The 24,024-nt window shown below is 59.4% G+C and overlaps 1 protein-coding gene and 24 non-coding genes across 25 annotated transcripts in view; 24 read left to right on the top strand and 1 right to left on the bottom strand.

Moving 5' to 3' along the window:
- Window positions 1-24,024, bottom strand: part of DNAJC5B (DnaJ heat shock protein family (Hsp40) member C5 beta) — a 47,409-nt gene that overhangs the window by 15,507 nt on the left and 7,878 nt on the right. The gene's annotated exons all lie outside the window — the stretch shown is intronic.
- On the top strand, window positions 2,338-2,426 carry TRNAY-GUA (transfer RNA tyrosine (anticodon GUA)). The gene is given in 2 exon segments: window positions 2,338-2,374; window positions 2,391-2,426. It is a non-coding gene; the product is annotated as a tRNA-Tyr (tRNA).
- TRNAA-AGC (transfer RNA alanine (anticodon AGC)) lies at window positions 2,756-2,828 on the top strand. The gene has a single exon. It is a non-coding gene; the product is annotated as a tRNA-Ala (tRNA).
- Window positions 4,209-4,297, top strand: TRNAY-GUA (transfer RNA tyrosine (anticodon GUA)). Its single transcript is given in 2 exon segments — window positions 4,209-4,245; window positions 4,262-4,297. It is a non-coding gene; the product is annotated as a tRNA-Tyr (tRNA).
- Window positions 5,785-5,873, top strand: TRNAY-GUA (transfer RNA tyrosine (anticodon GUA)). Its single transcript is given in 2 exon segments — window positions 5,785-5,821; window positions 5,838-5,873. It is a non-coding gene; the product is annotated as a tRNA-Tyr (tRNA).
- On the top strand, window positions 6,203-6,275 carry TRNAA-AGC (transfer RNA alanine (anticodon AGC)). Its single transcript has one exon. It is a non-coding gene; the product is annotated as a tRNA-Ala (tRNA).
- On the top strand, window positions 7,656-7,744 carry TRNAY-GUA (transfer RNA tyrosine (anticodon GUA)). The gene is given in 2 exon segments: window positions 7,656-7,692; window positions 7,709-7,744. It is a non-coding gene; the product is annotated as a tRNA-Tyr (tRNA).
- On the top strand, window positions 8,074-8,146 carry TRNAA-AGC (transfer RNA alanine (anticodon AGC)). The gene has a single exon. It is a non-coding gene; the product is annotated as a tRNA-Ala (tRNA).
- On the top strand, window positions 9,527-9,615 carry TRNAY-GUA (transfer RNA tyrosine (anticodon GUA)). Its single transcript is given in 2 exon segments — window positions 9,527-9,563; window positions 9,580-9,615. It is a non-coding gene; the product is annotated as a tRNA-Tyr (tRNA).
- On the top strand, window positions 10,285-10,357 carry TRNAA-AGC (transfer RNA alanine (anticodon AGC)). The gene has a single exon. It is a non-coding gene; the product is annotated as a tRNA-Ala (tRNA).
- Window positions 11,738-11,826, top strand: TRNAY-GUA (transfer RNA tyrosine (anticodon GUA)). The gene is given in 2 exon segments: window positions 11,738-11,774; window positions 11,791-11,826. It is a non-coding gene; the product is annotated as a tRNA-Tyr (tRNA).
- On the top strand, window positions 12,496-12,568 carry TRNAA-AGC (transfer RNA alanine (anticodon AGC)). Its single transcript has one exon. It is a non-coding gene; the product is annotated as a tRNA-Ala (tRNA).
- On the top strand, window positions 13,314-13,402 carry TRNAY-GUA (transfer RNA tyrosine (anticodon GUA)). The gene is given in 2 exon segments: window positions 13,314-13,350; window positions 13,367-13,402. It is a non-coding gene; the product is annotated as a tRNA-Tyr (tRNA).
- Window positions 13,732-13,804, top strand: TRNAA-AGC (transfer RNA alanine (anticodon AGC)). Its single transcript has one exon. It is a non-coding gene; the product is annotated as a tRNA-Ala (tRNA).
- Window positions 15,185-15,273, top strand: TRNAY-GUA (transfer RNA tyrosine (anticodon GUA)). Its single transcript is given in 2 exon segments — window positions 15,185-15,221; window positions 15,238-15,273. It is a non-coding gene; the product is annotated as a tRNA-Tyr (tRNA).
- Window positions 15,943-16,015, top strand: TRNAA-AGC (transfer RNA alanine (anticodon AGC)). Its single transcript has one exon. It is a non-coding gene; the product is annotated as a tRNA-Ala (tRNA).
- Window positions 16,761-16,849, top strand: TRNAY-GUA (transfer RNA tyrosine (anticodon GUA)). Its single transcript is given in 2 exon segments — window positions 16,761-16,797; window positions 16,814-16,849. It is a non-coding gene; the product is annotated as a tRNA-Tyr (tRNA).
- On the top strand, window positions 17,179-17,251 carry TRNAA-AGC (transfer RNA alanine (anticodon AGC)). Its single transcript has one exon. It is a non-coding gene; the product is annotated as a tRNA-Ala (tRNA).
- On the top strand, window positions 18,632-18,720 carry TRNAY-GUA (transfer RNA tyrosine (anticodon GUA)). Its single transcript is given in 2 exon segments — window positions 18,632-18,668; window positions 18,685-18,720. It is a non-coding gene; the product is annotated as a tRNA-Tyr (tRNA).
- Window positions 19,390-19,462, top strand: TRNAA-AGC (transfer RNA alanine (anticodon AGC)). Its single transcript has one exon. It is a non-coding gene; the product is annotated as a tRNA-Ala (tRNA).
- TRNAY-GUA (transfer RNA tyrosine (anticodon GUA)) lies at window positions 20,208-20,296 on the top strand. The gene is given in 2 exon segments: window positions 20,208-20,244; window positions 20,261-20,296. It is a non-coding gene; the product is annotated as a tRNA-Tyr (tRNA).
- TRNAA-AGC (transfer RNA alanine (anticodon AGC)) lies at window positions 20,626-20,698 on the top strand. Its single transcript has one exon. It is a non-coding gene; the product is annotated as a tRNA-Ala (tRNA).
- On the top strand, window positions 22,079-22,167 carry TRNAY-GUA (transfer RNA tyrosine (anticodon GUA)). The gene is given in 2 exon segments: window positions 22,079-22,115; window positions 22,132-22,167. It is a non-coding gene; the product is annotated as a tRNA-Tyr (tRNA).
- Window positions 22,837-22,909, top strand: TRNAA-AGC (transfer RNA alanine (anticodon AGC)). Its single transcript has one exon. It is a non-coding gene; the product is annotated as a tRNA-Ala (tRNA).
- TRNAY-GUA (transfer RNA tyrosine (anticodon GUA)) lies at window positions 23,655-23,743 on the top strand. The gene is given in 2 exon segments: window positions 23,655-23,691; window positions 23,708-23,743. It is a non-coding gene; the product is annotated as a tRNA-Tyr (tRNA).

Here is a 24,024-nt window from a genome sequence, read left to right as displayed (position 1 = left end):
CCAAGCTCAGGCTGCTTGGAGGAGGTTTGAGTAGAGGTGTCCTGAGGTCTCATCCAAGCTGATTTCTTTGACTGCTCTGTCATGGAGGCAGAGCTGGGAGGGGGCCCTGCCAGTCCATCAGTAGCTCTGCTGGTGGAGCAGAGGACTGCAGGCTCCCTTGCATGGCTACCCTTACGTCTCGTCCGGGCCCTGAGAGCCCTAATAGGCCTGACTGGCCCTGACCAGCCTCGTGTGGGGCCTCCACCTCCACCCATGGGTCCAGGAGCTGTATGTGTGTTCAGCCCTGCCTAGGCCTTCACTCTCCTTCCGAGCTACATGCTAGGAGTCCTGGTCTCTAGCTCAGCCATGGCCCCGGCCACGGAGATGTCCAGCCGCAGTGACCCTTGATACAGACGCTGACGTGCAGACAGATCTTCTGTCTTGACTTCATCCCTGGCTTGTCAGTCTGGACCTGCCTGGCACTCACTGGACGTGATCGTCACCCTGCCCTATGCAGTGACCTCCTGGCATGCAGTTGTCCCTTCCTCACCATGACGATTGTACGTTCTGCTCTGGACGCTCGCTTGGAGCGAGCCACCACGGGTGGGTCTGCCCTGGTCAGGTGGTGTGGGCCTGAGAGGTTGTGGGCAATGCGGGTGTAAGGCAAGCCTGTGTTTCTTCCTGCTGAGGAGAGTCATGCGGGTATGCGGGAGTGGTGTGAGAGCAGAATGGTTGGATGAGCGTGTGATGGAGGCGGGAGGTGTCAATGCTATCCCATGATTCCTTCGATAGCTCAGCTGGTAGAGCGGAGGACTGTAGGCTCCCTTGCACGGCCATCCTTAGGTCGCTGGTTCAACTCCGGCTCGAAGGAGTGCCCTTTTGGCTCTGGCCCAGACCCTGCGGCACCTTTGTCTCTTAAGCAGGAAAGGTCACGCTGAGGAGGCACTTGTGAGGTCCGATGGGAGCGGTTGAGGCCAAAAAGGCTGCTCGGGACCAATTGGGAAGGCTGCACAAGCTTCAGTCGCAGTCGTGCGGTGCACAGGCAGCTCCACGGCCCCGCTCAAGCCGGTGGGAGTTCAGGCAGGCTACTTGAGTCCAAGGGTCATGGCCAGGCTCAGCATCAATGAGGAACGTGGGCAGGCACAGGCAGAGCTGCAAGCCAGATCCAGCGGTTCTCAGGAAGGTACCGAGGGCAAGAGGCTCAGCTTCAAAGCATCTCCCGTGCCAAGGAGGGCCGGGCCCCTGCTCAGGCTTCTCGTAGCATTTTCATGCAAGGCCACCATTTGCACACGCTCCAAGTTGTTTCTGAGCTCCGACAGCCAAATGCGCGTGGTGGTGGGGCTGCACGCAGGCTCCCAAGTGACTTGACCCTGAGTTCTGGTTTTGTCAGAGGGGTCGCCTCCAGCAGGAAAGTGAGTGGGTGAGTGGGTGGGGGTGTGAGAGCGAGGCCGATGGGAGGCGCAGGCTTTGGGTGCAGGGCATCCTGGGTCAGGGGTGGGTGCCTGGGAGGGGAGGGGACCTCAGGCAGAGGCCGTGGGCTGGGGAATTAGCTCAAGTGGTAGAGCGCTCGCTTAGCATGTGAGAGGCAGCGGGATCGATGCCCGCATTCTCCAATGCTTTTCACTCCCCTTGCCGGGACACAGGGCCCTTTGCCTGGGGCCCGTGTCCTTTGGGGGGCTGTGGGGAGCTCGCAGTGCACCCAGACAGCAAAGGGTAGGACAACATCCTGGGGTTGTTACAAGAGCAGCGTGGGCAGTTTAACAGGGGACCTTCTTTTCTCCCTCTTTGCTTGACAGACGTCAAATGTCATCTCAAGTCCTGTGTCCAGCTGTGAGCTCCCCTGTACAGGAGAGACATGAATGAAGTGGAGGCGCTTCAGTGGAGGGCCACCACGAAGCTCAGGGAATGGAGGGGTTTCTGTGTGAGGATGGGCTGAGGACACTGAGCATGTTCAGCCTGGAGAAAGCGAAGTTCAGAGGCCTTACGCAGGACCTTCCAGCACTTAGGAGGCGGTCAGTGAGCAGAGGAAATGCTGTCCTTTTGTCTGGTGCTTGAGCAGAGGGCAAAAGACAGCACAGTGAAATTGGATCAAGATGAATGCAGGTGGATACGGGTAAGCTTTTTTTGGCCCTGAGGAGAGTGCAGCTGTAGAAGATGACGTCCAGGGAGCCTGTTGGAGTTCTTCTGTTTGGGGGTCTGCATGATTTGATGGGCTAAAGGGTTGAGCAAGGTGGTGTGATGTTGGAGCTGGGGCTGTTTGAAGCGTGGTGTTGGAGTAGAGGCGTCATTCTGCGCTTTGCGTGGAGAAGTGTCGGATGAGTGTGTGATGGGCGAGGTAAGGGGCAGGGCCCCATGATTCCTTCGATAGCTCAGCTGGTAGAGCGGAGGACTGTAGGCTCCCTTGCACGGCCATCCTTAGGTCGCTGGTTCAACTCCGGCTCGAAGGAGTGCCCTTTTGGCTCTGGCCCAGACCCTGCGGCACCTCTGCCTTTTGGCCCTGCCCGGGTGGCTCCCCTTCAAGGGCTGCCCAGCGTTGAACTCTTGCCTAAGGTGGGGAGAAGACCAGCCAAGGCAGTTTCAGGTGAACCCTGGGCAGGGGATGGTGGTCCTGAGCACCGAGGTTGTCAGGGGTCGCCCCCAGCAGGAAGGTGAGTGGGTGAGTGGGTGGGGGTGTGAGAGCGAGGCTGTTGGGAGGCTCAGGCTTTGGGTGCAGGGCATCCTGGGTCAGGGGTGGGGGCCTGGGAGGGGAGGGGACCTCAGGCAGAGGCCGTGGGCTGGGGAATTAGCTCAAGTGGTAGAGCGCTCGCTTAGCATGCGAGAGGCAGCAGGATCGATGCCTGCATTCTCCAATGCTTTTCACTCCCCTTGCCGGGACACAGGGCCCTCTGCCTGGGGCCCTCTGTTCTCTGGGGGCTGTGGGGAGCTCGCGGTGCACCTGGGCCGCACAGAAAAGGACAGCATCCAGGGCTGCACCAAGGGCAGCCCGGGCCCTGGATCGAGGGATGGGATTTTACTCAGCACCTTTACTCAGCGCTTGACTGATGGCATCTCGAAGAACACGGCCGGCTTCGGGCCTCTGTGTAGAAGACAGACGTTGACCAAGTGCAGTGACCTCGGAACAAGGCCACCGTGACGGTTGGGAGCAGGCGCATTTGCCCCGTGAGGAGATGTCAGTGAATGTGGGCTTGTCCAGAGCCTGGAGAAGAGAGGGCTTTGGGGGAGCTAAGCAGCAGCTTTCCAACGCCTGTCAGGAGATTATTGATTCAACAGGTATAGGCCTTTTACTGTGGTGATTGCCAGAGGCATGAGAAGCAACGGCCCACAACTGAAGCAGGGCGGGTTCAATTTGTTCTCCCCTCACGCCAGGCAGGCAGGAGAAGAAGGGTGCCCCGGAGTGCTCTGCAGTCTCCATGCTTGGAGGCTGGCACGAGCCGACTGGATGAAGCTTTGAGCAAGCTGCTGTGATCCCCAAGCTCAGGCTGCTTGGAGGAGGTTTGAGTAGAGGTGTCCTGAGGTCTCATCCAAGCTGATTTCTTTGACTGCTCTGTCATGGAGGCAGAGCTGGGAGGGGGCCCTGCCAGTCCATCAGTAGCTCTGCTGGTGGAGCAGAGGACTGCAGGCTCCCTTGCATGGCTACCCTTACGTCTCGTCCGGGCCCTGAGAGCCCTAATAGGCCTGACTGGCCCTGACCAGCCTCGTGTGGGGCCTCCACCTCCACCCATGGGTCCAGGAGCTGTATGTGTGTTCAGCCCTGCCTAGGCCTTCACTCTCCTTCCGAGCTACATGCTAGGAGTCCTGGTCTCTAGCTCAGCCATGGCCCCGGCCACGGAGATGTCCAGCCGCAGTGACCCTTGATACAGACGCTGACGTGCAGACAGATCTTCTGTCTTGACTTCATCCCTGGCTTGTCAGTCTGGACCTGCCTGGCACTCACTGGACGTGATCGTCACCCTGCCCTATGCAGTGACCTCCTGGCATGCAGTTGTCCCTTCCTCACCATGACGATTGTACGTTCTGCTCTGGACGCTCGCTTGGAGCGAGCCACCACGGGTGGGTCTGCCCTGGTCAGGTGGTGTGGGCCTGAGAGGTTGTGGGCAATGCGGGTGTAAGGCAAGCCTGTGTTTCTTCCTGCTGAGGAGAGTCATGCGGGTATGCGGGAGTGGTGTGAGAGCAGAATGGTTGGATGAGCGTGTGATGGAGGCGGGAGGTGTCAATGCTATCCCATGATTCCTTCGATAGCTCAGCTGGTAGAGCGGAGGACTGTAGGCTCCCTTGCACGGCCATCCTTAGGTCGCTGGTTCAACTCCGGCTCGAAGGAGTGCCCTTTTGGCTCTGGCCCAGACCCTGCGGCACCTTTGTCTCTTAAGCAGGAAAGGTCACGCTGAGGAGGCACTTGTGAGGTCCGATGGGAGCGGTTGAGGCCAAAAAGGCTGCTCGGGACCAATTGGGAAGGCTGCACAAGCTTCAGTCGCAGTCGTGCGGTGCACAGGCAGCTCCACGGCCCCGCTCAAGCCGGTGGGAGTTCAGGCAGGCTACTTGAGTCCAAGGGTCATGGCCAGGCTCAGCATCAATGAGGAACGTGGGCAGGCACAGGCAGAGCTGCAAGCCAGATCCAGCGGTTCTCAGGAAGGTACCGAGGGCAAGAGGCTCAGCTTCAAAGCATCTCCCGTGCCAAGGAGGGCCGGGCCCCTGCTCAGGCTTCTCGTAGCATTTTCATGCAAGGCCACCATTTGCACACGCTCCAAGTTGTTTCTGAGCTCCGACAGCCAAATGCGCGTGGTGGTGGGGCTGCACGCAGGCTCCCAAGTGACTTGACCCTGAGTTCTGGTTTTGTCAGAGGGGTCGCCTCCAGCAGGAAAGTGAGTGGGTGAGTGGGTGGGGGTGTGAGAGCGAGGCCGATGGGAGGCGCAGGCTTTGGGTGCAGGGCATCCTGGGTCAGGGGTGGGTGCCTGGGAGGGGAGGGGACCTCAGGCAGAGGCCGTGGGCTGGGGAATTAGCTCAAGTGGTAGAGCGCTCGCTTAGCATGTGAGAGGCAGCGGGATCGATGCCCGCATTCTCCAATGCTTTTCACTCCCCTTGCCGGGACACAGGGCCCTTTGCCTGGGGCCCGTGTCCTTTGGGGGGCTGTGGGGAGCTCGCAGTGCACCCAGACAGCAAAGGGTAGGACAACATCCTGGGGTTGTTACAAGAGCAGCGTGGGCAGTTTAACAGGGGACCTTCTTTTCTCCCTCTTTGCTTGACAGACGTCAAATGTCATCTCAAGTCCTGTGTCCAGCTGTGAGCTCCCCTGTACAGGAGAGACATGAATGAAGTGGAGGCGCTTCAGTGGAGGGCCACCACGAAGCTCAGGGAATGGAGGGGTTTCTGTGTGAGGATGGGCTGAGGACACTGAGCATGTTCAGCCTGGAGAAAGCGAAGTTCAGAGGCCTTACGCAGGACCTTCCAGCACTTAGGAGGCGGTCAGTGAGCAGAGGAAATGCTGTCCTTTTGTCTGGTGCTTGAGCAGAGGGCAAAAGACAGCACAGTGAAATTGGATCAAGATGAATGCAGGTGGATACGGGTAAGCTTTTTTTGGCCCTGAGGAGAGTGCAGCTGTAGAAGATGACGTCCAGGGAGCCTGTTGGAGTTCTTCTGTTTGGGGGTCTGCATGATTTGATGGGCTAAAGGGTTGAGCAAGGTGGTGTGATGTTGGAGCTGGGGCTGTTTGAAGCGTGGTGTTGGAGTAGAGGCGTCATTCTGCGCTTTGCGTGGAGAAGTGTCGGATGAGTGTGTGATGGGCGAGGTAAGGGGCAGGGCCCCATGATTCCTTCGATAGCTCAGCTGGTAGAGCGGAGGACTGTAGGCTCCCTTGCACGGCCATCCTTAGGTCGCTGGTTCAACTCCGGCTCGAAGGAGTGCCCTTTTGGCTCTGGCCCAGACCCTGCGGCACCTCTGCCTTTTGGCCCTGCCCGGGTGGCTCCCCTTCAAGGGCTGCCCAGCGTTGAACTCTTGCCTAAGGTGGGGAGAAGACCAGCCAAGGCAGTTTCAGGTGAACCCTGGGCAGGGGATGGTGGTCCTGAGCACCGAGGTTGTCAGGGGTCGCCCCCAGCAGGAAGGTGAGTGGGTGAGTGGGTGGGGGTGTGAGAGCGAGGCTGTTGGGAGGCTCAGGCTTTGGGTGCAGGGCATCCTGGGTCAGGGGTGGGGGCCTGGGAGGGGAGGGGACCTCAGGCAGAGGCCGTGGGCTGGGGAATTAGCTCAAGTGGTAGAGCGCTCGCTTAGCATGCGAGAGGCAGCAGGATCGATGCCTGCATTCTCCAATGCTTTTCACTCCCCTTGCCGGGACACAGGGCCCTCTGCCTGGGGCCCTCTGTTCTCTGGGGGCTGTGGGGAGCTCGCGGTGCACCTGGGCCGCACAGAAAAGGACAGCATCCAGGGCTGCACCAAGGGCAGCCCGGGCCCTGGATCGAGGGATGGGATTTTACTCAGCACCTTTACTCAGCGCTTGACTGATGGCATCTCGAAGAACACGGCCGGCTTCGGGCCTCTGTGTAGAAGACAGACGTTGACCAAGTGCAGTGACCTCGGAACAAGGCCACCGTGACGGTTGGGAGCAGGCGCATTTGCCCCGTGAGGAGATGTCAGTGAATGTGGGCTTGTCCAGAGCCTGGAGAAGAGAGGGCTTTGGGGGAGCTAAGCAGCAGCTTTCCAACGCCTGTCAGGAGATTATTGATTCAACAGGTATAGGCCTTTTACTGTGGTGATTGCCAGAGGCATGAGAAGCAACGGCCCACAACTGAAGCAGGGCGGGTTCAATTTGTTCTCCCCTCACGCCAGGCAGGCAGGAGAAGAAGGGTGCCCCGGAGTGCTCTGCAGTCTCCATGCTTGGAGGCTGGCACGAGCCGACTGGATGAAGCTTTGAGCAAGCTGCTGTGATCCCCAAGCTCAGGCTGCTTGGAGGAGGTTTGAGTAGAGGTGTCCTGAGGTCTCATCCAAGCTGATTTCTTTGACTGCTCTGTCATGGAGGCAGAGCTGGGAGGGGGCCCTGCCAGTCCATCAGTAGCTCTGCTGGTGGAGCAGAGGACTGCAGGCTCCCTTGCATGGCTACCCTTACGTCTCGTCCGGGCCCTGAGAGCCCTAATAGGCCTGACTGGCCCTGACCAGCCTCGTGTGGGGCCTCCACCTCCACCCATGGGTCCAGGAGCTGTATGTGTGTTCAGCCCTGCCTAGGCCTTCACTCTCCTTCCGAGCTACATGCTAGGAGTCCTGGTCTCTAGCTCAGCCATGGCCCCGGCCACGGAGATGTCCAGCCGCAGTGACCCTTGATACAGACGCTGACGTGCAGACAGATCTTCTGTCTTGACTTCATCCCTGGCTTGTCAGTCTGGACCTGCCTGGCACTCACTGGACGTGATCGTCACCCTGCCCTATGCAGTGACCTCCTGGCATGCAGTTGTCCCTTCCTCACCATGACGATTGTACGTTCTGCTCTGGACGCTCGCTTGGAGCGAGCCACCACGGGTGGGTCTGCCCTGGTCAGGTGGTGTGGGCCTGAGAGGTTGTGGGCAATGCGGGTGTAAGGCAAGCCTGTGTTTCTTCCTGCTGAGGAGAGTCATGCGGGTATGCGGGAGTGGTGTGAGAGCAGAATGGTTGGATGAGTGTGTGATGGAGGCGGGAGGTGTCAATGCTATCCCATGATTCCTTCGATAGCTCAGCTGGTAGAGCGGAGGACTGTAGGCTCCCTTGCACGGCCATCCTTAGGTCGCTGGTTCAACTCCGGCTCGAAGGAGTGCCCTTTTGGCTCTGGCCCAGACCCTGCGGCACCTCTGCCTTTTGGCCCTGCCCGGGTGGCTCCCCTTCAAGGGCTGCCCAGCGTTGAACTCTTGCCTAAGGTGGGGAGAAGACCAGCCAAGGCAGTTTCAGGTGAACCCTGGGCAGGGGATGGTGGTCCTGAGCACCGAGGTTGTCAGGGGTCGCCCCCAGCAGGAAGGTGAGTGGGTGAGTGGGTGGGGGTGTGAGAGCGAGGCTGTTGGGAGGCTCAGGCTTTGGGTGCAGGGCATCCTGGGTCAGGGGTGGGGGCCTGGGAGGGGAGGGGACCTCAGGCAGAGGCCGTGGGCTGGGGAATTAGCTCAAGTGGTAGAGCGCTCGCTTAGCATGCGAGAGGCAGCAGGATCGATGCCTGCATTCTCCAATGCTTTTCACTCCCCTTGCCGGGACACAGGGCCCTCTGCCTGGGGCCCTCTGTTCTCTGGGGGCTGTGGGGAGCTCGCGGTGCACCTGGGCCGCACAGAAAAGGACAGCATCCAGGGCTGCACCAAGGGCAGCCCGGGCCCTGGATCGAGGGATGGGATTTTACTCAGCACCTTTACTCAGCGCTTGACTGATGGCATCTCGAAGAACACGGCCGGCTTCGGGCCTCTGTGTAGAAGACAGACGTTGACCAAGTGCAGTGACCTCGGAACAAGGCCACCGTGACGGTTGGGAGCAGGCGCATTTGCCCCGTGAGGAGATGTCAGTGAATGTGGGCTTGTCCAGAGCCTGGAGAAGAGAGGGCTTTGGGGGAGCTAAGCAGCAGCTTTCCAACGCCTGTCAGGAGATTATTGATTCAACAGGTATAGGCCTTTTACTGTGGTGATTGCCAGAGGCATGAGAAGCAACGGCCCACAACTGAAGCAGGGCGGGTTCAATTTGTTCTCCCCTCACGCCAGGCAGGCAGGAGAAGAAGGGTGCCCCGGAGTGCTCTGCAGTCTCCATGCTTGGAGGCTGGCACGAGCCGACTGGATGAAGCTTTGAGCAAGCTGCTGTGATCCCCAAGCTCAGGCTGCTTGGAGGAGGTTTGAGTAGAGATGTCCTGAGGTCTCATCCAAGCTGATTTCTTTGACTGCTCTGTCATGGAGGCAGAGCTGGGAGGGGGCCCTGCCAGTCCATCAGTAGCTCTGCTGGTGGAGCAGAGGACTGCAGGCTCCCTTGCATGGCTACCCTTACGTCTCGTCCGGGCCCTGAGAGCCCTAATAGGCCTGACTGGCCCTGACCAGCCTCGTGTGGGGCCTCCACCTCCACCCATGGGTCCAGGAGCTGTATGTGTGTTCAGCCCTGCCTAGGCCTTCACTCTCCTTCCGAGCTACATGCTAGGAGTCCTGGTCTCTAGCTCAGCCATGGCCCCGGCCACGGAGATGTCCAGCCGCAGTGACCCTTGATACAGACGCTGACGTGCAGACAGATCTTCTGTCTTGACTTCATCCCTGGCTTGTCAGTCTGGACCTGCCTGGCACTCACTGGACGTGATCGTCACCCTGCCCTATGCAGTGACCTCCTGGCATGCAGTTGTCCCTTCCTCACCATGACGATTGTACGTTCTGCTCTGGACGCTCGCTTGGAGCGAGCCACCACGGGTGGGTCTGCCCTGGTCAGGTGGTGTGGGCCTGAGAGGTTGTGGGCAATGCGGGTGTAAGGCAAGCCTGTGTTTCTTCCTGCTGAGGAGAGTCATGCGGGTATGCGGGAGTGGTGTGAGAGCAGAATGGTTGGATGAGCGTGTGATGGAGGCGGGAGGTGTCAATGCTATCCCATGATTCCTTCGATAGCTCAGCTGGTAGAGCGGAGGACTGTAGGCTCCCTTGCACGGCCATCCTTAGGTCGCTGGTTCAACTCCGGCTCGAAGGAGTGCCCTTTTGGCTCTGGCCCAGACCCTGCGGCACCTTTGTCTCTTAAGCAGGAAAGGTCACGCTGAGGAGGCACTTGTGAGGTCCGATGGGAGCGGTTGAGGCCAAAAAGGCTGCTCGGGACCAATTGGGAAGGCTGCACAAGCTTCAGTCGCAGTCGTGCGGTGCACAGGCAGCTCCACGGCCCCGCTCAAGCCGGTGGGAGTTCAGGCAGGCTACTTGAGTCCAAGGGTCATGGCCAGGCTCAGCATCAATGAGGAACGTGGGCAGGCACAGGCAGAGCTGCAAGCCAGATCCAGCGGTTCTCAGGAAGGTACCGAGGGCAAGAGGCTCAGCTTCAAAGCATCTCCCGTGCCAAGGAGGGCCGGGCCCCTGCTCAGGCTTCTCGTAGCATTTTCATGCAAGGCCACCATTTGCACACGCTCCAAGTTGTTTCTGAGCTCCGACAGCCAAATGCGCGTGGTGGTGGGGCTGCACGCAGGCTCCCAAGTGACTTGACCCTGAGTTCTGGTTTTGTCAGAGGGGTCGCCTCCAGCAGGAAAGTGAGTGGGTGAGTGGGTGGGGGTGTGAGAGCGAGGCCGATGGGAGGCGCAGGCTTTGGGTGCAGGGCATCCTGGGTCAGGGGTGGGTGCCTGGGAGGGGAGGGGACCTCAGGCAGAGGCCGTGGGCTGGGGAATTAGCTCAAGTGGTAGAGCGCTCGCTTAGCATGTGAGAGGCAGCGGGATCGATGCCCGCATTCTCCAATGCTTTTCACTCCCCTTGCCGGGACACAGGGCCCTCTGCCTGGGGCCCTCTGTTCTCTGGGGGCTGTGGGGAGCTCGCGGTGCACCTGGGCCGCACAGAAAAGGACAGCATCCAGGGCTGCACCAAGGGCAGCCCGGGCCCTGGATCGAGGGATGGGATTTTACTCAGCACCTTTACTCAGCGCTTGACTGATGGCATCTCGAAGAACACGGCCGGCTTCGGGCCTCTGTGTAGAAGACAGACGTTGACCAAGTGCAGTGACCTCGGAACAAGGCCACCGTGACGGTTGGGAGCAGGCGCATTTGCCCCGTGAGGAGATGTCAGTGAATGTGGGCTTGTCCAGAGCCTGGAGAAGAGAGGGCTTTGGGGGAGCTAAGCAGCAGCTTTCCAACGCCTGTCAGGAGATTATTGATTCAACAGGTATAGGCCTTTTACTGTGGTGATTGCCAGAGGCATGAGAAGCAACGGCCCACAACTGAAGCAGGGCGGGTTCAATTTGTTCTCCCCTCACGCCAGGCAGGCAGGAGAAGAAGGGTGCCCCGGAGTGCTCTGCAGTCTCCATGCTTGGAGGCTGGCACGAGCCGACTGGATGAAGCTTTGAGCAAGCTGCTGTGATCCCCAAGCTCAGGCTGCTTGGAGGAGGTTTGAGTAGAGGTGTCCTGAGGTCTCATCCAAGCTGATTTCTTTGACTGCTCTGTCATGGAGGCAGAGCTGGGAGGGGGCCCTGCCAGTCCATCAGTAGCTCTGCTGGTGGAGCAGAGGACTGCAGGCTCCCTTGCATGGCTACCCTTACGTCTCGTCCGGGCCCTGAGAGCCCTAATAGGCCTGACTGGCCCTGACCAGCCTCGTGTGGGGCCTCCACCTCCACCCATGGGTCCAGGAGCTGTATGTGTGTTCAGCCCTGCCTAGGCCTTCACTCTCCTTCCGAGCTACATGCTAGGAGTCCTGGTCTCTAGCTCAGCCATGGCCCCGGCCACGGAGATGTCCAGCCGCAGTGACCCTTGATACAGACGCTGACGTGCAGACAGATCTTCTGTCTTGACTTCATCCCTGGCTTGTCAGTCTGGACCTGCCTGGCACTCACTGGACGTGATCGTCACCCTGCCCTATGCAGTGACCTCCTGGCATGCAGTTGTCCCTTCCTCACCATGACGATTGTACGTTCTGCTCTGGACGCTCGCTTGGAGCGAGCCACCACGGGTGGGTCTGCCCTGGTCAGGTGGTGTGGGCCTGAGAGGTTGTGGGCAATGCGGGTGTAAGGCAAGCCTGTGTTTCTTCCTGCTGAGGAGAGTCATGCGGGTATGCGGGAGTGGTGTGAGAGCAGAATGGTTGGATGAGCGTGTGATGGAGGCGGGAGGTGTCAATGCTATCCCATGATTCCTTCGATAGCTCAGCTGGTAGAGCGGAGGACTGTAGGCTCCCTTGCACGGCCATCCTTAGGTCGCTGGTTCAACTCCGGCTCGAAGGAGTGCCCTTTTGGCTCTGGCCCAGACCCTGCGGCACCTTTGTCTCTTAAGCAGGAAAGGTCACGCTGAGGAGGCACTTGTGAGGTCCGATGGGAGCGGTTGAGGCCAAAAAGGCTGCTCGGGACCAATTGGGAAGGCTGCACAAGCTTCAGTCGCAGTCGTGCGGTGCACAGGCAGCTCCACGGCCCCGCTCAAGCCGGTGGGAGTTCAGGCAGGCTACTTGAGTCCAAGGGTCATGGCCAGGCTCAGCATCAATGAGGAACGTGGGCAGGCACAGGCAGAGCTGCAAGCCAGATCCAGCGGTTCTCAGGAAGGTACCGAGGGCAAGAGGCTCAGCTTCAAAGCATCTCCCGTGCCAAGGAGGGCCGGGCCCCTGCTCAGGCTTCTCGTAGCATTTTCATGCAAGGCCACCATTTGCACACGCTCCAAGTTGTTTCTGAGCTCCGACAGCCAAATGCGCGTGGTGGTGGGGCTGCACGCAGGCTCCCAAGTGACTTGACCCTGAGTTCTGGTTTTGTCAGAGGGGTCGCCTCCAGCAGGAAAGTGAGTGGGTGAGTGGGTGGGGGTGTGAGAGCGAGGCCGATGGGAGGCGCAGGCTTTGGGTGCAGGGCATCCTGGGTCAGGGGTGGGTGCCTGGGAGGGGAGGGGACCTCAGGCAGAGGCCGTGGGCTGGGGAATTAGCTCAAGTGGTAGAGCGCTCGCTTAGCATGTGAGAGGCAGCGGGATCGATGCCCGCATTCTCCAATGCTTTTCACTCCCCTTGCCGGGACACAGGGCCCTTTGCCTGGGGCCCGTGTCCTTTGGGGGGCTGTGGGGAGCTCGCAGTGCACCCAGACAGCAAAGGGTAGGACAACATCCTGGGGTTGTTACAAGAGCAGCGTGGGCAGTTTAACAGGGGACCTTCTTTTCTCCCTCTTTGCTTGACAGACGTCAAATGTCATCTCAAGTCCTGTGTCCAGCTGTGAGCTCCCCTGTACAGGAGAGACATGAATGAAGTGGAGGCGCTTCAGTGGAGGGCCACCACGAAGCTCAGGGAATGGAGGGGTTTCTGTGTGAGGATGGGCTGAGGACACTGAGCATGTTCAGCCTGGAGAAAGCGAAGTTCAGAGGCCTTACGCAGGACCTTCCAGCACTTAGGAGGCGGTCAGTGAGCAGAGGAAATGCTGTCCTTTTGTCTGGTGCTTGAGCAGAGGGCAAAAGACAGCACAGTGAAATTGGATCAAGATGAATGCAGGTGGATACGGGTAAGCTTTTTTTGGCCCTGAGGAGAGTGCAGCTGTAGAAGATGACGTCCAGGGAGCCTGTTGGAGTTCTTCTGTTTGGGGGTCTGCATGATTTGATGGGCTAAAGGGTTGAGCAAGGTGGTGTGATGTTGGAGCTGGGGCTGTTTGAAGCGTGGTGTTGGAGTAGAGGCGTCATTCTGCGCTTTGCGTGGAGAAGTGTCGGATGAGTGTGTGATGGGCGAGGTAAGGGGCAGGGCCCCATGATTCCTTCGATAGCTCAGCTGGTAGAGCGGAGGACTGTAGGCTCCCTTGCACGGCCATCCTTAGGTCGCTGGTTCAACTCCGGCTCGAAGGAGTGCCCTTTTGGCTCTGGCCCAGACCCTGCGGCACCTCTGCCTTTTGGCCCTGCCCGGGTGGCTCCCCTTCAAGGGCTGCCCAGCGTTGAACTCTTGCCTAAGGTGGGGAGAAGACCAGCCAAGGCAGTTTCAGGTGAACCCTGGGCAGGGGATGGTGGTCCTGAGCACCGAGGTTGTCAGGGGTCGCCCCCAGCAGGAAGGTGAGTGGGTGAGTGGGTGGGGGTGTGAGAGCGAGGCTGTTGGGAGGCTCAGGCTTTGGGTGCAGGGCATCCTGGGTCAGGGGTGGGGGCCTGGGAGGGGAGGGGACCTCAGGCAGAGGCCGTGGGCTGGGGAATTAGCTCAAGTGGTAGAGCGCTCGCTTAGCATGCGAGAGGCAGCAGGATCGATGCCTGCATTCTCCAATGCTTTTCACTCCCCTTGCCGGGACACAGGGCCCTCTGCCTGGGGCCCTCTGTTCTCTGGGGGCTGTGGGGAGCTCGCGGTGCACCTGGGCCGCACAGAAAAGGACAGCATCCAGGGCTGCACCAAGGGCAGCCCGGGCCCTGGATCGAGGGATGGGATTTTACTCAGCACCTTTACTCAGCGCTTGACTGATGGCATCTCGAAGAACACGGCCGGCTTCGGGCCTCTGTGTAGAAGACAGACGTTGACCAAGTGCAGTGACCTCGGAACAAGGCCACCGTGACGGTTGGGAGCAGGCGCATTTGCCCCGTGAGGAGATGTCAGTGAATGTGGGCTTGTCCAGAGCCTGGAGAAGAGAGGGCTTTGGGGGAGCTAAGCAGCAGCTTTCCAACGCCTGTCAGGAGATTATTGATTCAACAGGTATAGGCCTTTTACTGTGGTGATTGCCAGAGGCATGAGAAGCAACGGCCCACAACTGAAGCAGGGCGGGTTCAATTTGTTCTCCCCTCACGCCAGGCAGGCAGGAGAAGAAGGGTGCCCCGGAGTGCTCTGCAGTCTCCATGCTTGGAGGCTGGCACGAGCCGACTGGATGAAGCTTTGAGCAAGCTGCTGTGATCCCCAAGCTCAGGCTGCTTGGAGGAGGTTTGAGTAGAGATGTCCTGAGGTCTCATCCAAGCTGATTTCTTTGACTGCTCTGTCATGGAGGCAGAGCTGGGAGGGGGCCCTGCCAGTCCATCAGTAGCTCTGCTGGTGGAGCAGAGGACTGCAGGCTCCCTTGCATGGCTACCCTTACGTCTCGTCCGGGCCCTGAGAGCCCTAATAGGCCTGACTGGCCCTGACCAGCCTCGTGTGGGGCCTCCACCTCCACCCATGGGTCCAGGAGCTGTATGTGTGTTCAGCCCTGCCTAGGCCTTCACTCTCCTTCCGAGCTACATGCTAGGAGTCCTGGTCTCTAGCTCAGCCATGGCCCCGGCCACGGAGATGTCCAGCCGCAGTGACCCTTGATACAGACGCTGACGTGCAGACAGATCTTCTGTCTTGACTTCATCCCTGGCTTGTCAGTCTGGACCTGCCTGGCACTCACTGGACGTGATCGTCACCCTGCCCTATGCAGTGACCTCCTGGCATGCAGTTGTCCCTTCCTCACCATGACGATTGTACGTTCTGCTCTGGACGCTCGCTTGGAGCGAGCCACCACGGGTGGGTCTGCCCTGGTCAGGTGGTGTGGGCCTGAGAGGTTGTGGGCAATGCGGGTGTAAGGCAAGCCTGTGTTTCTTCCTGCTGAGGAGAGTCATGCGGGTATGCGGGAGTGGTGTGAGAGCAGAATGGTTGGATGAGCGTGTGATGGAGGCGGGAGGTGTCAATGCTATCCCATGATTCCTTCGATAGCTCAGCTGGTAGAGCGGAGGACTGTAGGCTCCCTTGCACGGCCATCCTTAGGTCGCTGGTTCAACTCCGGCTCGAAGGAGTGCCCTTTTGGCTCTGGCCCAGACCCTGCGGCACCTTTGTCTCTTAAGCAGGAAAGGTCACGCTGAGGAGGCACTTGTGAGGTCCGATGGGAGCGGTTGAGGCCAAAAAGGCTGCTCGGGACCAATTGGGAAGGCTGCACAAGCTTCAGTCGCAGTCGTGCGGTGCACAGGCAGCTCCACGGCCCCGCTCAAGCCGGTGGGAGTTCAGGCAGGCTACTTGAGTCCAAGGGTCATGGCCAGGCTCAGCATCAATGAGGAACGTGGGCAGGCACAGGCAGAGCTGCAAGCCAGATCCAGCGGTTCTCAGGAAGGTACCGAGGGCAAGAGGCTCAGCTTCAAAGCATCTCCCGTGCCAAGGAGGGCCGGGCCCCTGCTCAGGCTTCTCGTAGCATTTTCATGCAAGGCCACCATTTGCACACGCTCCAAGTTGTTTCTGAGCTCCGACAGCCAAATGCGCGTGGTGGTGGGGCTGCACGCAGGCTCCCAAGTGACTTGACCCTGAGTTCTGGTTTTGTCAGAGGGGTCGCCTCCAGCAGGAAAGTGAGTGGGTGAGTGGGTGGGGGTGTGAGAGCGAGGCCGATGGGAGGCGCAGGCTTTGGGTGCAGGGCATCCTGGGTCAGGGGTGGGTGCCTGGGAGGGGAGGGGACCTCAGGCAGAGGCCGTGGGCTGGGGAATTAGCTCAAGTGGTAGAGCGCTCGCTTAGCATGTGAGAGGCAGCGGGATCGATGCCCGCATTCTCCAATGCTTTTCACTCCCCTTGCCGGGACACAGGGCCCTTTGCCTGGGGCCCGTGTCCTTTGGGGGGCTGTGGGGAGCTCGCAGTGCACCCAGACAGCAAAGGGTAGGACAACATCCTGGGGTTGTTACAAGAGCAGCGTGGGCAGTTTAACAGGGGACCTTCTTTTCTCCCTCTTTGCTTGACAGACGTCAAATGTCATCTCAAGTCCTGTGTCCAGCTGTGAGCTCCCCTGTACAGGAGAGACATGAATGAAGTGGAGGCGCTTCAGTGGAGGGCCACCACGAAGCTCAGGGAATGGAGGGGTTTCTGTGTGAGGATGGGCTGAGGACACTGAGCATGTTCAGCCTGGAGAAAGCGAAGTTCAGAGGCCTTACGCAGGACCTTCCAGCACTTAGGAGGCGGTCAGTGAGCAGAGGAAATGCTGTCCTTTTGTCTGGTGCTTGAGCAGAGGGCAAAAGACAGCACAGTGAAATTGGATCAAGATGAATGCAGGTGGATACGGGTAAGCTTTTTTTGGCCCTGAGGAGAGTGCAGCTGTAGAAGATGACGTCCAGGGAGCCTGTTGGAGTTCTTCTGTTTGGGGGTCTGCATGATTTGATGGGCTAAAGGGTTGAGCAAGGTGGTGTGATGTTGGAGCTGGGGCTGTTTGAAGCGTGGTGTTGGAGTAGAGGCGTCATTCTGCGCTTTGCGTGGAGAAGTGTCGGATGAGTGTGTGATGGGCGAGGTAAGGGGCAGGGCCCCATGATTCCTTCGATAGCTCAGCTGGTAGAGCGGAGGACTGTAGGCTCCCTTGCACGGCCATCCTTAGGTCGCTGGTTCAACTCCGGCTCGAAGGAGTGCCCTTTTGGCTCTGGCCCAGACCCTGCGGCACCTCTGCCTTTTGGCCCTGCCCGGGTGGCTCCCCTTCAAGGGCTGCCCAGCATTGAACTCTTGCCTAAGGTGGGGAGAAGACCAGCCAAGGCAGTTTCAGGTGAACCCTGGGCAGGGGATGGTGGTCCTGAGCACCGAGGTTGTCAGGGGTCGCCCCCAGCAGGAAGGTGAGTGGGTGAGTGGGTGGGGGTGTGAGAGCGAGGCTGTTGGGAGGCTCAGGCTTTGGGTGCAGGGCATCCTGGGTCAGGGGTGGGGGCCTGGGAGGGGAGGGGACCTCAGGCAGAGGCCGTGGGCTGGGGAATTAGCTCAAGTGGTAGAGCGCTCGCTTAGCATGCGAGAGGCAGCAGGATCGATGCCTGCATTCTCCAATGCTTTTCACTCCCCTTGCCGGGACACAGGGCCCTCTGCCTGGGGCCCTCTGTTCTCTGGGGGCTGTGGGGAGCTCGCGGTGCACCTGGGCCGCACAGAAAAGGACAGCATCCAGGGCTGCACCAAGGGCAGCCCGGGCCCTGGATCGAGGGATGGGATTTTACTCAGCACCTTTACTCAGCGCTTGACTGATGGCATCTCGAAGAACACGGCCGGCTTCGGGCCTCTGTGTAGAAGACAGACGTTGACCAAGTGCAGTGACCTCGGAACAAGGCCACCGTGACGGTTGGGAGCAGGCGCATTTGCCCCGTGAGGAGATGTCAGTGAATGTGGGCTTGTCCAGAGCCTGGAGAAGAGAGGGCTTTGGGGGAGCTAAGCAGCAGCTTTCCAACGCCTGTCAGGAGATTATTGATTCAACAGGTATAGGCCTTTTACTGTGGTGATTGCCAGAGGCATGAGAAGCAACGGCCCACAACTGAAGCAGGGCGGGTTCAATTTGTTCTCCCCTCACGCCAGGCAGGCAGGAGAAGAAGGGTGCCCCGGAGTGCTCTGCAGTCTCCATGCTTGGAGGCTGGCACGAGCCGACTGGATGAAGCTTTGAGCAAGCTGCTGTGATCCCCAAGCTCAGGCTGCTTGGAGGAGGTTTGAGTAGAGATGTCCTGAGGTCTCATCCAAGCTGATTTCTTTGACTGCTCTGTCATGGAGGCAGAGCTGGGAGGGGGCCCTGCCAGTCCATCAGTAGCTCTGCTGGTGGAGCAGAGGACTGCAGGCTCCCTTGCATGGCTACCCTTACGTCTCGTCCGGGCCCTGAGAGCCCTAATAGGCCTGACTGGCCCTGACCAGCCTCGTGTGGGGCCTCCACCTCCACCCATGGGTCCAGGAGCTGTATGTGTGTTCAGCCCTGCCTAGGCCTTCACTCTCCTTCCGAGCTACATGCTAGGAGTCCTGGTCTCTAGCTCAGCCATGGCCCCGGCCACGGAGATGTCCAGCCGCAGTGACCCTTGATACAGACGCTGACGTGCAGACAGATCTTCTGTCTTGACTTCATCCCTGGCTTGTCAGTCTGGACCTGCCTGGCACTCACTGGACGTGATCGTCACCCTGCCCTATGCAGTGACCTCCTGGCATGCAGTTGTCCCTTCCTCACCATGACGATTGTACGTTCTGCTCTGGACGCTCGCTTGGAGCGAGCCACCACGGGTGGGTCTGCCCTGGTCAGGTGGTGTGGGCCTGAGAGGTTGTGGGCAATGCGGGTGTAAGGCAAGCCTGTGTTTCTTCCTGCTGAGGAGAGTCATGCGGGTATGCGGGAGTGGTGTGAGAGCAGAATGGTTGGATGAGTGTGTGATGGAGGCGGGAGGTGTCAATGCTATCCCATGATTCCTTCGATAGCTCAGCTGGTAGAGCGGAGGACTGTAGGCTCCCTTGCACGGCCATCCTTAGGTCGCTGGTTCAACTCCGGCTCGAAGGAGTGCCCTTTTGGCTCTGGCCCAGACCCTGCGGCACCTTTGTCTCTTAAGCAGGAAAGGTCACGCTGAGGAGGCACTTGTGAGGTCCGATGGGAGCGGTTGAGGCCAAAAAGGCTGCTCGGGACCAATTGGGAAGGCTGCACAAGCTTCAGTCGCAGTCGTGCGGTGCACAGGCAGCTCCACGGCCCCGCTCAAGCCGGTGGGAGTTCAGGCAGGCTACTTGAGTCCAAGGGTCATGGCCAGGCTCAGCATCAATGAGGAACGTGGGCAGGCACAGGCAGAGCTGCAAGCCAGATCCAGCGGTTCTCAGGAAGGTACCGAGGGCAAGAGGCTCAGCTTCAAAGCATCTCCCGTGCCAAGGAGGGCCGGGCCCCTGCTCAGGCTTCTCGTAGCATTTTCATGCAAGGCCACCATTTGCACACGCTCCAAGTTGTTTCTGAGCTCCGACAGCCAAATGCGCGTGGTGGTGGGGCTGCACGCAGGCTCCCAAGTGACTTGACCCTGAGTTCTGGTTTTGTCAGAGGGGTCGCCTCCAGCAGGAAAGTGAGTGGGTGAGTGGGTGGGGGTGTGAGAGCGAGGCCGATGGGAGGCGCAGGCTTTGGGTGCAGGGCATCCTGGGTCAGGGGTGGGTGCCTGGGAGGGGAGGGGACCTCAGGCAGAGGCCGTGGGCTGGGGAATTAGCTCAAGTGGTAGAGCGCTCGCTTAGCATGTGAGAGGCAGCGGGATCGATGCCCGCATTCTCCAATGCTTTTCACTCCCCTTGCCGGGACACAGGGCCCTTTGCCTGGGGCCCGTGTCCTTTGGGGGGCTGTGGGGAGCTCGCAGTGCACCCAGACAGCAAAGGGTAGGACAACATCCTGGGGTTGTTACAAGAGCAGCGTGGGCAGTTTAACAGGGGACCTTCTTTTCTCCCTCTTTGCTTGACAGACGTCAAATGTCATCTCAAGTCCTGTGTCCAGCTGTGAGCTCCCCTGTACAGGAGAGACATGAATGAAGTGGAGGCGCTTCAGTGGAGGGCCACCACGAAGCTCAGGGAATGGAGGGGTTTCTGTGTGAGGATGGGCTGAGGACACTGAGCATGTTCAGCCTGGAGAAAGCGAAGTTCAGAGGCCTTACGCAGGACCTTCCAGCACTTAGGAGGCGGTCAGTGAGCAGAGGAAATGCTGTCCTTTTGTCTGGTGCTTGAGCAGAGGGCAAAAGACAGCACAGTGAAATTGGATCAAGATGAATGCAGGTGGATACGGGTAAGCTTTTTTTGGCCCTGAGGAGAGTGCAGCTGTAGAAGATGACGTCCAGGGAGCCTGTTGGAGTTCTTCTGTTTGGGGGTCTGCATGATTTGATGGGCTAAAGGGTTGAGCAAGGTGGTGTGATGTTGGAGCTGGGGCTGTTTGAAGCGTGGTGTTGGAGTAGAGGCGTCATTCTGCGCTTTGCGTGGAGAAGTGTCGGATGAGTGTGTGATGGGCGAGGTAAGGGGCAGGGCCCCATGATTCCTTCGATAGCTCAGCTGGTAGAGCGGAGGACTGTAGGCTCCCTTGCACGGCCATCCTTAGGTCGCTGGTTCAACTCCGGCTCGAAGGAGTGCCCTTTTGGCTCTGGCCCAGACCCTGCGGCACCTCTGCCTTTTGGCCCTGCCCGGGTGGCTCCCCTTCAAGGGCTGCCCAGCGTTGAACTCTTGCCTAAGGTGGGGAGAAGACCAGCCAAGGCAGTTTCAGGTGAACCCTGGGCAGGGGATGGTGGTCCTGAGCACCGAGGTTGTCAGGGGTCGCCCCCAGCAGGAAGGTGAGTGGGTGAGTGGGTGGGGGTGTGAGAGCGAGGCTGTTGGGAGGCTCAGGCTTTGGGTGCAGGGCATCCTGGGTCAGGGGTGGGGGCCTGGGAGGGGAGGGGACCTCAGGCAGAGGCCGTGGGCTGGGGAATTAGCTCAAGTGGTAGAGCGCTCGCTTAGCATGCGAGAGGCAGCAGGATCGATGCCTGCATTCTCCAATGCTTTTCACTCCCCTTGCCGGGACACAGGGCCCTCTGCCTGGGGCCCTCTGTTCTCTGGGGGCTGTGGGGAGCTCGCGGTGCACCTGGGCCGCACAGAAAAGGACAGCATCCAGGGCTGCACCAAGGGCAGCCCGGGCCCTGGATCGAGGGATGGGATTTTACTCAGCACCTTTACTCAGCGCTTGACTGATGGCATCTCGAAGAACACGGCCGGCTTCGGGCCTCTGTGTAGAAGACAGACGTTGACCAAGTGCAGTGACCTCGGAACAAGGCCACCGTGACGGTTGGGAGCAGGCGCATTTGCCCCGTGAGGAGATGTCAGTGAATGTGGGCTTGTCCAGAGCCTGGAGAAGAGAGGGCTTTGGGGGAGCTAAGCAGCAGCTTTCCAACGCCTGTCAGGAGATTATTGATTCAACAGGTATAGGCCTTTTACTGTGGTGATTGCCAGAGGCATGAGAAGCAACGGCCCACAACTGAAGCAGGGCGGGTTCAATTTGTTCTCCCCTCACGCCAGGCAGGCAGGAGAAGAAGGGTGCCCCGGAGTGCTCTGCAGTCTCCATGCTTGGAGGCTGGCACGAGCCGACTGGATGAAGCTTTGAGCAAGCTGCTGTGATCCCCAAGCTCAGGCTGCTTGGAGGAGGTTTGAGTAGAGATGTCCTGAGGTCTCATCCAAGCTGATTTCTTTGACTGCTCTGTCATGGAGGCAGAGCTGGGAGGGGGCCCTGCCAGTCCATCAGTAGCTCTGCTGGTGGAGCAGAGGACTGCAGGCTCCCTTGCATGGCTACCCTTACGTCTCGTCCGGGCCCTGAGAGCCCTAATAGGCCTGACTGGCCCTGACCAGCCTCGTGTGGGGCCTCCACCTCCACCCATGGGTCCAGGAGCTGTATGTGTGTTCAGCCCTGCCTAGGCCTTCACTCTCCTTCCGAGCTACATGCTAGGAGTCCTGGTCTCTAGCTCAGCCATGGCCCCGGCCACGGAGATGTCCAGCCGCAGTGACCCTTGATACAGACGCTGACGTGCAGACAGATCTTCTGTCTTGACTTCATCCCTGGCTTGTCAGTCTGGACCTGCCTGGCACTCACTGGACGTGATCGTCACCCTGCCCTATGCAGTGACCTCCTGGCATGCAGTTGTCCCTTCCTCACCATGACGATTGTACGTTCTGCTCTGGACGCTCGCTTGGAGCGAGCCACCACGGGTGGGTCTGCCCTGGTCAGGTGGTGTGGGCCTGAGAGGTTGTGGGCAATGCGGGTGTAAGGCAAGCCTGTGTTTCTTCCTGCTGAGGAGAGTCATGCGGGTATGCGGGAGTGGTGTGAGAGCAGAATGGTTGGATGAGCGTGTGATGGAGGCGGGAGGTGTCAATGCTATCCCATGATTCCTTCGATAGCTCAGCTGGTAGAGCGGAGGACTGTAGGCTCCCTTGCACGGCCATCCTTAGGTCGCTGGTTCAACTCCGGCTCGAAGGAGTGCCCTTTTGGCTCTGGCCCAGACCCTGCGGCACCTTTGTCTCTTAAGCAGGAAAGGTCACGCTGAGGAGGCACTTGTGAGGTCCGATGGGAGCGGTTGAGGCCAAAAAGGCTGCTCGGGACCAATTGGGAAGGCTGCACAAGCTTCAGTCGCAGTCGTGCGGTGCACAGGCAGCTCCACGGCCCCGCTCAAGCCGGTGGGAGTTCAGGCAGGCTACTTGAGTCCAAGGGTCATGGCCAGGCTCAGCATCAATGAGGAACGTGGGCAGGCACAGGCAGAGCTGCAAGCCAGATCCAGCGGTTCTCAGGAAGGTACCGAGGGCAAGAGGCTCAGCTTCAAAGCATCTCCCGTGCCAAGGAGGGCCGGGCCCCTGCTCAGGCTTCTCGTAGCATTTTCATGCAAGGCCACCATTTGCACACGCTCCAAGTTGTTTCTGAGCTCCGACAGCCAAATGCGCGTGGTGGTGGGGCTGCACGCAGGCTCCCAAGTGACTTGACCCTGAGTTCTGGTTTTGTCAGAGGGGTCGCCTCCAGCAGGAAAGTGAGTGGGTGAGTGGGTGGGGGTGTGAGAGCGAGGCCGATGGGAGGCGCAGGCTTTGGGTGCAGGGCATCCTGGGTCAGGGGTGGGTGCCTGGGAGGGGAGGGGACCTCAGGCAGAGGCCGTGGGCTGGGGAATTAGCTCAAGTGGTAGAGCGCTCGCTTAGCATGTGAGAGGCAGCGGGATCGATGCCCGCATTCTCCAATGCTTTTCACTCCCCTTGCCGGGACACAGGGCCCTTTGCCTGGGGCCCGTGTCCTTTGGGGGGCTGTGGGGAGCTCGCAGTGCACCCAGACAGCAAAGGGTAGGACAACATCCTGGGGTTGTTACAAGAGCAGCGTGGGCAGTTTAACAGGGGACCTTCTTTTCTCCCTCTTTGCTTGACAGACGTCAAATGTCATCTCAAGTCCTGTGTCCAGCTGTGAGCTCCCCTGTACAGGAGAGACATGAATGAAGTGGAGGCGCTTCAGTGGAGGGCCACCACGAAGCTCAGGGAATGGAGGGGTTTCTGTGTGAGGATGGGCTGAGGACACTGAGCATGTTCAGCCTGGAGAAAGCGAAGTTCAGAGGCCTTACGCAGGACCTTCCAGCACTTAGGAGGCGGTCAGTGAGCAGAGGAAATGCTGTCCTTTTGTCTGGTGCTTGAGCAGAGGGCAAAAGACAGCACAGTGAAATTGGATCAAGATGAATGCAGGTGGATACGGGTAAGCTTTTTTTGGCCCTGAGGAGAGTGCAGCTGTAGAAGATGACGTCCAGGGAGCCTGTTGGAGTTCTTCTGTTTGGGGGTCTGCATGATTTGATGGGCTAAAGGGTTGAGCAAGGTGGTGTGATGTTGGAGCTGGGGCTGTTTGAAGCGTGGTGTTGGAGTAGAGGCGTCATTCTGCGCTTTGCGTGGAGAAGTGTCGGATGAGTGTGTGATGGGCGAGGTAAGGGGCAGGGCCCCATGATTCCTTCGATAGCTCAGCTGGTAGAGCGGAGGACTGTAGGCTCCCTTGCACGGCCATCCTTAGGTCGCTGGTTCAACTCCGGCTCGAAGGAGTGCCCTTTTGGCTCTGGCCCAGACCCTGCGGCACCTCTGCCTTTTGGCCCTGCCCGGGTGGCTCCCCTTCAAGGGCTGCCCAGCGTTGAACTCTTGCCTAAGGTGGGGAGAAGACCAGCCAAGGCAGTTTCAGGTGAACCCTGGGCAGGGGATGGTGGTCCTGAGCACCGAGGTTGTCAGGGGTCGCCCCCAGCAGGAAGGTGAGTGGGTGAGTGGGTGGGGGTGTGAGAGCGAGGCTGTTGGGAGGCTCAGGCTTTGGGTGCAGGGCATCCTGGGTCAG

This window comes from Mycteria americana, chromosome 2, assembly GCF_035582795.1.
Source record: "Mycteria americana isolate JAX WOST 10 ecotype Jacksonville Zoo and Gardens chromosome 2, USCA_MyAme_1.0, whole genome shotgun sequence".
Classification (NCBI taxonomy): Eukaryota; Metazoa; Chordata; class Aves; order Ciconiiformes; family Ciconiidae; genus Mycteria; species Mycteria americana.
This window is presented reverse-complemented; position numbering and strand designations above follow the sequence as displayed.